The sequence below is a fragment of the Peromyscus maniculatus genome, chromosome 10 (assembly GCF_049852395.1).
Source record: "Peromyscus maniculatus bairdii isolate BWxNUB_F1_BW_parent chromosome 10, HU_Pman_BW_mat_3.1, whole genome shotgun sequence".
In the NCBI taxonomy this organism is placed as follows: Eukaryota; Metazoa; Chordata; class Mammalia; order Rodentia; family Cricetidae; genus Peromyscus; species Peromyscus maniculatus.
In genome coordinates, this window is record NC_134861.1 from 7,094,410 (window position 1) to 7,107,138 (window position 12,729).

General features: G+C 51.1%; 1 protein-coding gene across 11 annotated transcripts in view; it reads right to left on the bottom strand.

Moving 5' to 3' along the window:
- Osbp2 (oxysterol binding protein 2) overlaps positions 1-12,729 on the bottom strand; it is a 159,348-nt gene that overhangs the window by 100,081 nt on the left and 46,538 nt on the right. For 2 of the 11 annotated variants that reach the window (XM_042285731.2, XM_076545809.1), the window contains exon 1: positions 6,207-6,334. The exons of 4 other annotated variants lie outside the window; for them this stretch is intronic. The gene's annotated coding sequence lies outside the window, so the exon portion shown is untranslated. Of the gene's footprint in view, positions 1-6,206; positions 6,547-12,729 lie in introns of those variants that run through there. 5 more of the 11 variants (XM_076545814.1, XM_076545811.1, XM_076545813.1 and 2 more) reach the window with 5 other exon arrangements.

A 12,729-nucleotide genomic window follows, 5' to 3' on the forward strand; every position in this document is an offset into this window, starting at 1 on the left:
GAATCTAGATCCCATTCATAATACCCACTGCAAATTATTATTTTTTTCCTAGAAAAGAATTGTACATGGAGGAAGCTGCACACAGAGATGTAGCTGGCGAGGGTGGCAGGATTTTTACAAGTTCATCTAGGGGAAGGACAACTGAGAGAGCAGGAGGAGGCAGCAGACTGCAGAGGCAGGAATGCCATGCCCTGGCCCCTCAGTGAATGCATCTTGTTGTGAGTGCCCAGATGCAGTGTGTGCATGTACACAGGGCCACACCCAAGGTGGCTCATCATGGGGGCTGGCTGTCCAGGTGGTGCTGCCTACTGGCCCAGCTTCTTAGCTCTCACTTGGACTAGAGAATCCTCCAGGTGTGTGACAATGTACACTCCAAACATCTGGGCTTCTGTGCCTCAAAGCGAGGGCCTGGGCATAGACACAGCCTTGTTCTTTGCCATCTAAGGAGAACTGGCCCTACAATGTGGCGTGCCCTGGAGAACAGTGTCAAAAATACACCATCAGGCACAAAGCTAGGCTGAGGCCTGGACGTCTCAAATCGTCCAGCAGATGTAGGTTTTCTTTAGGGTGACTGTTTGCTATGGTTTAAATATTCCCATCAAAATTCAGTCTTAGCCGGGCGTTGGTGGCGCACGCCTTTAATCCCAGCACTCGGGAGGCGGAGGCAGGCGGATCTCTGTGAGTTCGAGGCCAGCCTGGGCTACCAAGTGAGCTCCAGGAAAGGCGCAAAGCTACACAGAGAAACCCTGTCTCGAAAAACCAAAAAAAAAAAAAAAAAAAAAAAAAAAAAAAAAAAAAAAAATTCAGTCTTTATTGTGAGCTATCAAGAGAGCAGAAATGTTATCTTCCTGGATTTGGAAGTGTTTGAGAGGTGATTAAGATTAACAAGGACAGGAGGGTGGGGTAGTGCAATTCCATTATATCCAACTTACTTTTCTTTCCTTATGTTTTGCTTTTTGAGATAGGACCTTGCTATGGAGTCCAACCTAACCTCTCACACCCAAGTCTCCCCCATGCCCCAAGTCCCAGGAGTCGATGGAGATGGAGCCCCAGGAGTGGTGTTTCCAGCAGCTGCTTTACCAGATGAGAGGCTTGGGTGTGAGAAGTGCACGGATAAACCCAGCCAAAGTTGTATGAATTCCTACAGAAATTTACCTGGATGGTCTCACTCTTAAATCACACAACTCAGATCCAGAATCAATATTATACCAAAAAAAAAAAAATGTGTTACTTAAGTATGGCTCTGGGGGTTATCTCCCTCCTCTATACTATGATTTGCTTAAATATTTATTTTAAAATCTGTTCTTAAGGCAGCCTAAGACCTCTAGTTAGAAAAGAATCTAGTTCCTGGCTGCCACAAGAAGTTGATTTACTCTGTGTATCAGAGTGTAGAATGTTCCACAGATGCGCCTTTGATTTCAGGAAGGATTTAGACCAGTCAAAAACAGCAATTACAGGTAGCAGAGTATGCTGATACTAGTCATCATCAATACCATGGACCTTTTTTTTTTTTTTTTTTTTTTTTTTTTTAATAACTAGAGCAAAGGTGCTATGTGATTCAAAAGAAGAGGCTGGGGAGGAGGGAGAGGAAGGAGAGGAGGAGGGAGGATCTGGGCTGGGACCTCTGTCAGCCACGTTGGAACTACGAAGAAAGTCCTGGTCAGCAAGAGGCCCTAACCAGATTCAGGGGCCCGATCTTGACCCCAAACCTTCAAACAGCAAGCAGACCAAACCTTCACTCTTTGAAAATTGGTCCCCATACTTAGTTACAGCAACAGAAGCGACCAGACAATGGGTGGATGGGAGAGAGTCGGCTACAGGTACCATGGAGTGGCCCAGCCCGCCACTTGCTGGTAAGTCTTAGCCTTGACTTCTCAAGCTAATTCCAACCGCAGGGAAAAGCTCTACAGTGGTGGCTCTTTACTATTTTGAGGAAGGGCCCATTTTTAAACAGATACTCGTCCTGGTTAACCTTAGTTGTCAACCTGACACAGCCTAGAGTCATCTGAGAACAGAAGCCTCAGGTGAGGAATTGCCTACAGCAGGCTGGCCTTGTGGACATGTCTGCGGGAGACTGTCTTGATGGCTAGTTGATGCAGAAGGACCCAGGCCACTGTGGGCGGCACCATCCCTAGGCAGGCGGGCCTGGACTATCTATATAAGAAAGCTAAAAACACAAGCTTATAAATGAGCCAAAAAACCATCATTTCTCCATGGTTTCTGCTTTGAGTTTCTGCCTTGACCTCCTTCAATGATGGAAGTATAAACCAAATAAACCCTATCTTCCCCCCAAGTTGTTTTTGCTCAGAGTGTTTTATCACAGCAACAGAAAGGAGATTAGGATAAAACCCCTCACCCAAGACCACGAAACATGGCATAAAGGATGCTACCTAGGCCAGTGGAGTGAGGAGCCCTTAGTGGAAGCTGCCCCCCCCCCAAGAGGGCAGCAGCTTGCTGTGGCCCTGAAGCTCTATGACCACACTGAAGTCCTGCCCCTGGCAATGTGTCTGAGTAAGCTATGGGTACCAAAGGGCAGCCACTGCACCACCCACACGAGGCCTGTGAGCAGCCTTGGGTATCTTCTGAACATCTTGCCTGTGTCTCCAAACAGTTGCTTCCCAGGATGCTTTTCCACACTATGGCTGCAGCACCCACCTGCCAGCCAGGCCTGTCTTCCTCTCAAACTGGATCTGAGCTCACAATTCTCTGACTGGGCTGGGCTGGGAAAGGAGCTACTTGGAACATTCGGCTCAGGAAGCAGCCGCCTGCCTTATGCTCTGGCTCCTGGGGATGTCAGGAAGGGCTCCTTGGACCCAGGAGAAGGGGCAGGGCTTAACAGTCCTTCATGAGACACACTCAGGTGACCCCTCAGGCAGAATCCCATTGCCTTTTGGCCACATCTGCTCGGATCAAAGCTGGTGATTTGCTTAGAGCTATGCTGCCACCGGTTGTGGGTGAATCTGAAACTGGGCACCATAGTCAAAAACCCAGTGCGGCCAGGGCCAGCCAGGCCACCCTGTACAACAAAGCTACAGCAGAACAAAGAAATCAGTCTGCAGATGGCAAAGACAGAGGGACTCTGGGAGAGACCAGAAAAGGAAGTGGAATTGAGAATCACTGCCCATACAGGCTCTCAGGGGATGTGCTCCCTGCACTGGGCAGAACTTCTCTGGCCTTTAAAGCAGCTTGCCTGGGGGTATTGTTCTCCAGCATCAATGGGCCGTGTATAGAAACACACACATACACACACACACACACACACACACACACACACACACACGCGTGCACACACACGGTCGCACGCTCACTCACTCACATATGCAGACATCCCTCTCTCAGAAGGCAATCCCAGTCAGCTGTTTCACATCTACCATACATCCCACATAGATCTAAGGTCAGCCAAGGAGCCAAGGACAGTGGGGACAAAGATTAAATTTCCCAGCGGCTCTCCGTGGCTCCCTCTCACCTAGTTGTTTTGTGTTGTTCTATTTTACTGTTCTTTTTTTTTTGGGGGGGGGGGGTTTGAGACAGGGTTTCTCTATGTAGCTTTGAAGCCTGTTCTGGAACTCACTCAGTAGACCAGGCTGGCCTTGAACTCTCAGAGATCGGCCTGCCTCTGCCTCCCGAGTGCTGGGATTAAAAGCATGCACTACCACCACCTGGCCTATTTTACTGTTTTGTTTTGTTTTAGTTTTAGTTTTTCAAGACAGGGTTTCTCTGTGTAGCTTTGCGCCTTTCCTGGAACTTGCTTTGTAGCCCAGGCTGGCCTCGAACTCACAGAGATCCGCCTGGCTCTGCCTCCCGAGTGCTGGGATTAAAGGCGTGCGCCACCACCATCCGGCTCTATTTTACTGTTCTTGTTGCTGATCTTCACCCTCATAATCATCTTGAGATGCAGACATTTTTCTTGCCATTGATGGGAAGAACAACAGAGACTTAACCAGCTGAGGGCCTTGTCCACGGTCTCATAGAGACTCAAGGGCAAAGTCAGGACCCCAAATTTGACACCTTTTCGTTAGGCCACACCTGTTCATACCACCCGGCAACTGAGACTCCATACTCAGCTTCATTCTGTGGTGTAGAATAGTAGCCTTGACCTTTGAGGGCGTATCACTGGTCCATGCAGAGGACACAGTGGAGAGCAGAAGGCACCCAGCCCGCTTGTCAACTCGCCTGAGGTTAAGGTCAAGAGCGCCAGTCTGACATCTGAATGACAACGACGGACAAGTCTGTCTGCCCTGGAAATCACAAAGGCCTGTGTTCGGACACTTCTATGCGACAAATAAGTAATTAGTAATCAAGGCAATTGGCCTGGCAGGAAAACGATGCTCTCACGTCGCAGTAATGGGGAGACGTCTCAGCGGGGGCAGTGGCTTTCGTCACCCTCTTTGACTGGCATCACCAACTTCAAAACTCCCCACAATGCCTGTTTCTACCCTGATGGGCTCAGCTGAGGCCCTAAGAGGAGGGCCCAGGTCAGAACGCCTGCTCCCCGCCACTCCCACTGGGAAAAGCCCACTCTGTTTCTCTGAGAACAGACCCTCCACCTTTGATGCTGCACATGCATTTGAGCTCTGGTAACCCATTCACCTGAGCCTCTTTCAGCCAGCACCAGTTTATGTGGGCCTCAGCAAGCCACAGCCATCTGCATGGGTCATAGGGTCACAGCCAAAGCCAAGCCATTCACATTCCTGCAGATCCGCAGGTGTTCTGTGCTGCTCCGGCTCAGCCACTCCCCACTTGGCTGCCCCCCCCCCCCCCGCCGCCCCCATCACATCTCTAGCCACTAAGGTCAAGCCACAGAAGACTGTGTCCTTCTGAGGCCCGCCCGCCTCCAGGGAAGAGCCTGAGAAGCAAGCAAGATTCCTTAACTTCCTTTCTGATACCTCGGAAGAGCTCAGAAGGGAGCGTCTCTGCTGGAAGCCAACATTGGGTCCTTTCTCAGCCCTCTGAATTCCCCCATCTACCTCCCTCACACTCTGGAAGACACAAGGAAAGAACACAGCTCCTTTAAGCAATCCTCAATCTGGTGTAGATTTCATAGGTTTTGATAAAAAAACAAAAACAAAAACCCTTCTTTAAAGATACATGGATGAGCTGGGCCTAGTGGCACAGGCCCACAATCCTGGCCACTTCGGGTGAAGCCGAAGGATGGCAAGTTCAAGGCCACCGGGGTTACAGAGCAAGTTCAAAGTCAGCCAGGGCAATGTAGCAAGATTTTTTTAAAAAAGGGGGAGAAGGCTTGTGGGGTATGCATACGGCACTAGGTACAATGTCCAGTACAGAGAGGGGTGGGGGAAATGGAGTGACAATGTGTGCCCTGAACCAGCAGGGGGCTTCCAGACAACACTAACTGTGAACTGGGAACAGTGTGATAAGAACACACAGGTTCCTCAGGCTCTTCTGGTCAGTTTATGTCTTAACTTTTCCATAACAACTGAACAAAAGGCTTTTAAAAACCCTGTCCCCGAGGTTTTACAGCCTCCATGCCTTTCAAATCAGCAACAGCTTCACACAAGATGCTGCTGAAGGTCCTGCCTGCTAAGAGCTCTCAGAAGTATGTCTGTCCTCAGCCTGTCCTGTCCTCGACTCCTGTCCTCCATTTCTCCAACTATAGAGCCATTCCTTTCCCGGTACACACAACCCCCAGTACTCAGGAAGCTGAGCTAGATGGATTCTAAGTCTGAGGCCAGCCTGAGTTACCATACATAGCTAGTCCCAGGCTGGCATACGCTACGCTGCCAGTCCCAGACTCCAAAGAGATGGAAGGGGCTGGAGATCTGGCTCAGCAGTGAAGGGCACTGGTTGCTCTCCCAAAGACTCCAGCTTCTAAACCCCAGGTTATCAGTCCCTCGTGGTGGCTCATAACCATCTCTAACTCCATTCCCAGGGGATCTGATGCCCTCTTCTGGCCTCCGTGGGTACCAGGCATGCACAGGGTGTATAGATATACATATAGTCTAAACGCCATACACTAAAATAAAAATAAAAATAAATGGATGGAGGGAGGGAGGCATCACATTTCAGAAAGTCATTCCTTCATGTAAGTAGGGAGAACTGTTGAGTGTTCAAGCTGCTTATGTCCTAGGGACACAGACAGAAAGTTCCAGCGTGGTGTTTACAAAGCCATGCCAGCCCCACACTCCCCAGGAATTATTTCCTCCTCGGATACCACGACCACCAGAAGGGAAGCTTTCAAGCCTTACCTTTTAGATGACTTTCATCTTGGAGTGAGAGGCAGATGGGCCGCCCAGATGTTCTTGGGCTAGGCCCCGAGGGCCACCAGCCATCCACACCTCAGCCCTGCTCAGCTGCCTGTCTGGTTGCTCTAAGGACAGAATCTGGGCTAGTGAGAAGATTCTGACACTAGATTATGATATCAGAATAGACTGTGATAGCAAAGTGGTGCCAGGGAAGGGAAGGGTACAGGGCAGGAGAAGGGAGCCCTTGGGCCTGGAGGACAGGAGGCAGAAGCAAAGCCCAGATAAAAAGGTCTCACCCTGTGAGGCGGACATAAAGATCATCTAAAAATGATTCACGTGCCCCGAACGTTCGTTCTGTTGGGCCGCCGGTTAGAAGCAGGGCAAATGCAGGAGCCATCCTCTAGCGCCCCCTTGTGTTAATTTAAAGGATACTTCTATTTGCTTATAAATAAAGGTGGTTTGCTTGCAGGCCGGGAGGAGGTCCACAGCAGAGGCCCCAAGAAAACCAGGAATCACAGTTCCCCTGGACTAAGTGTGGGCCCATAAAATGTAAGGTGGCCATCATGTTTGAATCCTAGATGCACAACAATAAATAAAGTTTGTCAAATGGTACAGTGTGAGCGACTTGAATTGTTTTGTTTTTTAAACATTCCTGCCATCCTACTCAGGGAGGCTTGGTAAGCCAGGGTTTGCTATGGATCCCATGCTGGCCTGTAAACCAATAAGCAGCCCGTGCTGGTCTCCAATTTGCTGTCCTCCTGCTTTCACTTCCCCAGGGGCTGGGATTAGAGGTGTGTGCCCCCATGACCAGCTTAACGATTTACAAATCAAACAAGCTTGCACTTCAGGATTTTTCTACAGCTCTATTGTGTCATTTGCAAGCAGGGACCTTCTGTTTCTCCCGTTCCAATCTGCACCTTTGCTGCCAATCCCCCCCCCCACCGCCCCCATGCTTGCTCTGCTGACTGTGAGGGTGAATATCAGGGCAAGAGCCGGAATCTCGGCCTTTTCTCTGTTCATCTCCACGAAGGATCCAGCAGTCACAGTGTGATATTGGCTTTTTTTGTTCCACAGACTGATCTTCAAATGCTGACTATTATGTTACACGCCTGACCTGAATTCATCTTGATCACGGCGAATTATCCTATTTATGTCTTTCTGGATTCCGACTGCTGATATTTTGAAGATTTTTAAAAACCATGTTCATGACAGACAAAGAGCTGGAGCTCTCCTGTACCGTCTTTTCTAATTTTGCATCAAGGCAACATCGTCGTCGGCCTGAGAATCTCTCTCTCTGATTTCCAGAAGACAGTGTGTGCACATGGTGTTGTTTCTTTTACAGATGTTTTATGGAATTTACTACTGAAGTCACCAAGCATGGGACAGCTGGACATGAGCCCAGGAGTTCATAAACAATTTAATATTTTCCTGAGGAAGATTTTACCATTTAGTCCATGCTGGCCCCAACCTTTGACCCTCCTGCCTCAACCTCCTGAGTGCTGGGATGTTTAGGCATGCACTACCATGCTTGGCCCCATAAACAACTTTATGGGGTCATTTTACCAAGCAAGCCTGTGCCTGTGTTCTCTCGTTCTCTCTCTCTCTCTCTCCCCCTCTCCCTCTCCCTCTCCCCCTCCCTCCCTCCTTCTCTTCTGGTATTTTCTAGCTTTATAAATATCCCTTTTCCAGTCTTTCGGGCCAACACCGGAGCTTTATACACTGCCGTCCCTGATGGCCAAGTGTGCTGACGGGGGAGACGCAGTGGGGGTTTGCTCCACAGTGCTTCCTACTACAGTGCAGGGTTTCTGCAGTCTGGGGCTCCCCTGCTGCCTGCACAGGCACATCCCGAAGATTTCCTGCTCCGTGGGCCTGACCTGGACAGCCTCCCCTGGACCTGTCTCTGCTCTTGTGTGTATCTCTCCACACTCCAGAAGATCCTGGAAGGAAAGACTTCCCAAATTCCTGCCTGTTTGATGTTGCTTCAAAAGGCCTTGTGGCCGTTCAATTTCCAGAGACGGCACAAGGCCACAGGTACTCTGTGCAGCACGTTCTGTTTATTCTTTTAGATAACCTCCAGCTTTACAGGAAAGGACACACGGGAACCAGTTAATACAAGCCATAGTCAGGATGTAAGCCTAGGTCTATCTGGTACCCAAGGCTACCCATGGCTAGGATGTGAACCTAGGTCTATGTGGTACCCAAGGCTACCCATGGCTAGGATGTGAGCCTAGGTCTATGTGGTACCCAAGGCTGCCCATGGCTAGGATGTAAGCCTAGGTCTATGTGGTATCCAAAGATGCCCATGGTCAGGATGTGAGCCCAGGTCTATGTGATACCCAAGGCTGCCCGTGGCTAGGAGATAGCCAAGCAGGTGTGAGGAAAGCTAAGCAGCTGGGCAAGCAAACAAGAACCTGCCCAAGCAGGAGCTGAGGGAGCAAGCACAGGGCCAGACCCAGCAAGGAAGAAAAAGGAAGCTACTTCAGGCCGGGTGCGGTGGCACACTTCTTTAATCCCAGCACTCAAGAGGCGGAAGCAGGTGGATCTCTGTGGATTCAAGGCCAGCCTGGTCTACACAGGGGGTTCTAGACAGCCAGGATTACACACACTGAGACCCTGTCTCAAAAAAAAAAAAAAAGAAAAGAAAAGAAAAAGAAAAAGAAGAAAGAAAGAAAAGAAAAAAGAAAGAAAGAAAGAAAAAGAAAACAAAGAGTTCATTGGAGTCAAGGGGGACAAGAAAGGTGACTGCCACAGGTCATTGCTGATACTGAAGTAACTACATTGGTGCTACAGAGCCCATGGGGGGGGTCAGGCCAGGTGTTCCACACTGGGGCATGGCTGAAGAGCCAGGGGTGTGTTGACAAAGGGACACAGCATTGGGTTTGAGGACAGCCCAGTACTGGGTCAAGGACCTGATGGACCTGAGGGGGATGCGTGGGGAGTAGAGCCAGCAGAGGCTTGAGGTGCTGGAATTGGGGAGAATGAATGGCTGGGGTAGGAAGTGCAGCAGTGTACACAGCTGACCCTTTGCCGGCCTGGTTAGCCCTTCTCGGACGGAAGGGGCTACCTGGAGGGGAGTCCATCTTCTCACTGGGCTCCTCTCCCGCATCCCAATGACCCCATGGGGCCCTAAAAAGGCAGCTGAGTGAGTACAGCTGTGCCAAGTCCAGCACGCCCTCCCAGAGTCCATCCGGCCACCAGATGGCAGCTGTGGACGCAAGATAAAGCTTTTCCACATGCAAGAATGCTACTTGGTGAGCAAGTCCTGGGGTTGCCCCGGTCCTCATTATCGGAATTCCAGAAAACGCTGGGCCTTTCTATGCTGTTTTCTAGACAGGCAAAGAAAGGGTCTGAGAACAAGAAAAGACTGCCTTGGCAAGATGCAGATGTGAGCTCTGGTCTCTCGTGACATGTGGCCTAGTCCGTCTCCAGCCAATAGGGAGGTGAGGTCCTCTGAGCTGCCACTAGAGACCTCATCTGAGGCCTTCACCATCAGCTAGCTGCCCATGGCCCTGCACGCTCTCTGCTCCCAGACCCTGTGGGTCTCCACTGCCAAGTGGAGGCAGGGGGTGTAGGATGGAGTGGCAATGTTTAGGCCCCGGGCATTATAACCTGTGGCCTGAGGATCACACACGTCTCATGAAAGCTATGAACTCGGCCTGACACATTTGTAGACGACAACATCATGTCACGGTGTCAAAAAGTTGGACACTCCGGGTTAGGTCATGACCTACCTGCCCGAGTACAGTTGCTCATCCAGCAGCGGGGGAGATCTCCACAGGAGGTTGTAAGGGGGCTGCTCCTGGGGTGGAGGTCTGGCCAGTGCATGTGCTGAGAGGTCAAGAGACTAAGAAATGTGTGGACTCCGGCTAGACAGCCGTGTGCCACAGGGGTGAGGTAGCCTAGCGGCATTTATCATCCAATAATTAAGGCCAAGGGAACTCAATTTAAAACCAACAAAAACATAAGTGCAAGCCAGGCATCGTGGCAAACACCTGTAATCCCAGCACTTGGGAAGAAGACAGAGTGGGGAGGGGACACGCGTCTTCGTGGACCTGGAAGCAGATGAAGGGCACAGGGGTCACAGTGAAGTCTGGAGGACGCAGGGCAGCAAATGGCCGAGTCTCAAGGGGAGGCATCCGAGGAGAGCTGGTGCGGCTCCAAGAAGAGACGCCATAGGTGGCAGCCAGGAGCTGCCCTCAGCCTGAGCACGACAGCGTGTCACCGGTGGGTCGGTGGCCCTGCAGGGGAATGACACAGGGCTCCCTAAGGCAGAGGGGGGTCCTTGGGGGGCTGCCACGGGGCAGGGTGGTTAGGTAGCCTCAGGCAGGGTAGGAGGACACAAGGATGGCCTGGCACTGTGAACAGTACGTAAGGATAACAGGTGGGTCCATTTCTTCCTTAGAAGTGGTATTTATTATTTTTAAAAAACCCAAAAGATGAAGAGAACTCAGTGTCAAACCAACAAGGACATGGTTATTCCTATAAGCCAGGCGGGTGGCAAACACCTGAAATCCTAGCACTTAAGAGGTGGAGGCAAGAAGATATGGGTTCAAGGCTGGCTTGGACTACATAGTGAAACCTTGTTTAAAAAAAAAAAAAGTCATGGTCAGCCCAAGGACAGGCACAGCAGCATGTGGCCAGGCCCCCGCAGGAGCACAGAGGTCGGAGAGAATATGGTCATTTGTCCTGGACTCAGTGAGGGGCAGGACAAAGAAAATGCCACCAGATGGACCAAGGCCTATGTCAGGAAGCAGGACAGTGGCAGGACCTGGCACGAGTGATCCTTCTGGGTTTCCTGAAGGTGGGCGAGCCTCACAGGCCTCAAATCAGCATACGGTGACCTCCAAATCCCTCGGGGGCATGGGGAGAAGACAACAGCTTCCCAGCGGACACCGAGAGAACAGACCTTTGCCCTCTCGACCTTTGGTTTAAGAAGAACAAACAGAGTCTAAGGATTAGTGGTGCCAGTCTCCCCAGAGATGGCCTGGAGGCCAAGGGGAGAGGAATGGGGGGGGGGCAGCTCCCTGCTTCCCTTCTCCCAGAACCCACAACTGAGGGGAAGGAGAAGGATGCTCTCCAGAGAGACCCAGAACAAATACATGGTGACCGAGCCCTGCGCGATCCCGTCCCACTCTGTCTCGGTTACTGTCTGAACTGTAATAGTCCCCAGAGCTTCGGGTTTTGGATGCTCGGCTCTGGCGCCTTTAGGAGACAGGACCTGGTCAGCAGAAGTGGGTCACTAGGAAAGAGACTTGCAAGGTTCTACCTGCCCCTGGTTCCAGTCTAGCTCGCTGTCTCCTGGATAACCACACATGAAGATCTGCTGCCATGTCCCGCCATGGTGAAGGGGTCTACGGGTTGCAGTTTCTCCCAGCCCGCTCACTGGGTGCCTCCCTGCCATGGTGAACAGAAATCCCTGGGAGGCCATAAGCCAAACTAGGTCTCCTCTCTCAAGTCATTCTGTCAGGTGACAGAGACAAGTGACAAGTACTGGGAGCAGCAACAGCACACCGGCAAGACTCCACTCCCCAGACAGTGCAAACCCCGACACACTGGGGCTTTGCTGAAACACACCACAACCAAATCGCCAAGCTTTTACTCTTCCAACAGAATCAAGTGGAGCCGGGCGGTGGTGGCGCACGCTTTTAATCCCAGCACTCGGGAGGCAGAGGCAGGCGGATCTCTATGAGTTCGAGACCAGCCTGGTCTCCAAAGCGAGTTCCAGGAAAGGCGCAAAGCTACACAGAGAAACCTTGTCTTGAAAAAACAAACCAAAAAAAAAAAAAAAAAAGAATCAAGTGGAATCCACACTACCGTTTCATAAACAAAAACGATTAACATCACACTCTACAAAGAAGGTCCTAGTTTTGCAGCAAAGGGAGTGGAATTCCCTCAGGTGGAATACTGAGGCCTCAGAAGAACCGTTGCCTTAGACCGAGTGGGCCATCCTGTCTGTAGCCTGACACAGAACTCTTCCCTTATGGGAGGCCCCTCACCATGTCTCATCCATTCTCACCCTACTGCAGGCCCCAGCCCTCCCCCTCTCCCCAACACTCCATCTTCCTCAGGGAAGAAGCTGCCCAAGCCTCTTTCCCAAGGGTCCTTCTGGCCCAGGGGTCTATGTCCGGCCCTCCGGGGCGGCCCTGGCTGAGCCCTGCAGCTGCGAGTCATGTGCCTGTATTAGTTGCTTTCCTTGTAGTTGGTCCATGGCTGCTTGGTCTCATGAACTTGGACAGAACATCACAGTGATGAGAGCTTGTAGCAGAGAAGTTTCTTCCACTCATGGCAGATCGGAAGCAAAGAGAGGAACAGGAAGGGACCAGGCATAGGATTCCTCCCGAGTACCCACTCCCAATGACCTCCTCCATCCACGTCCCAAAGATTCCAGAGCCTCCTGAAATAGCACACCCACTGGGGACCCCATCACATGAGGCTTTGGGGAGGAGACCTTTCATATCCCAACACGACCGTCTCCTTGGGGGATGTGGTCATGGCAATCATCTAGGGCTAGTGCCATGAATCAGGC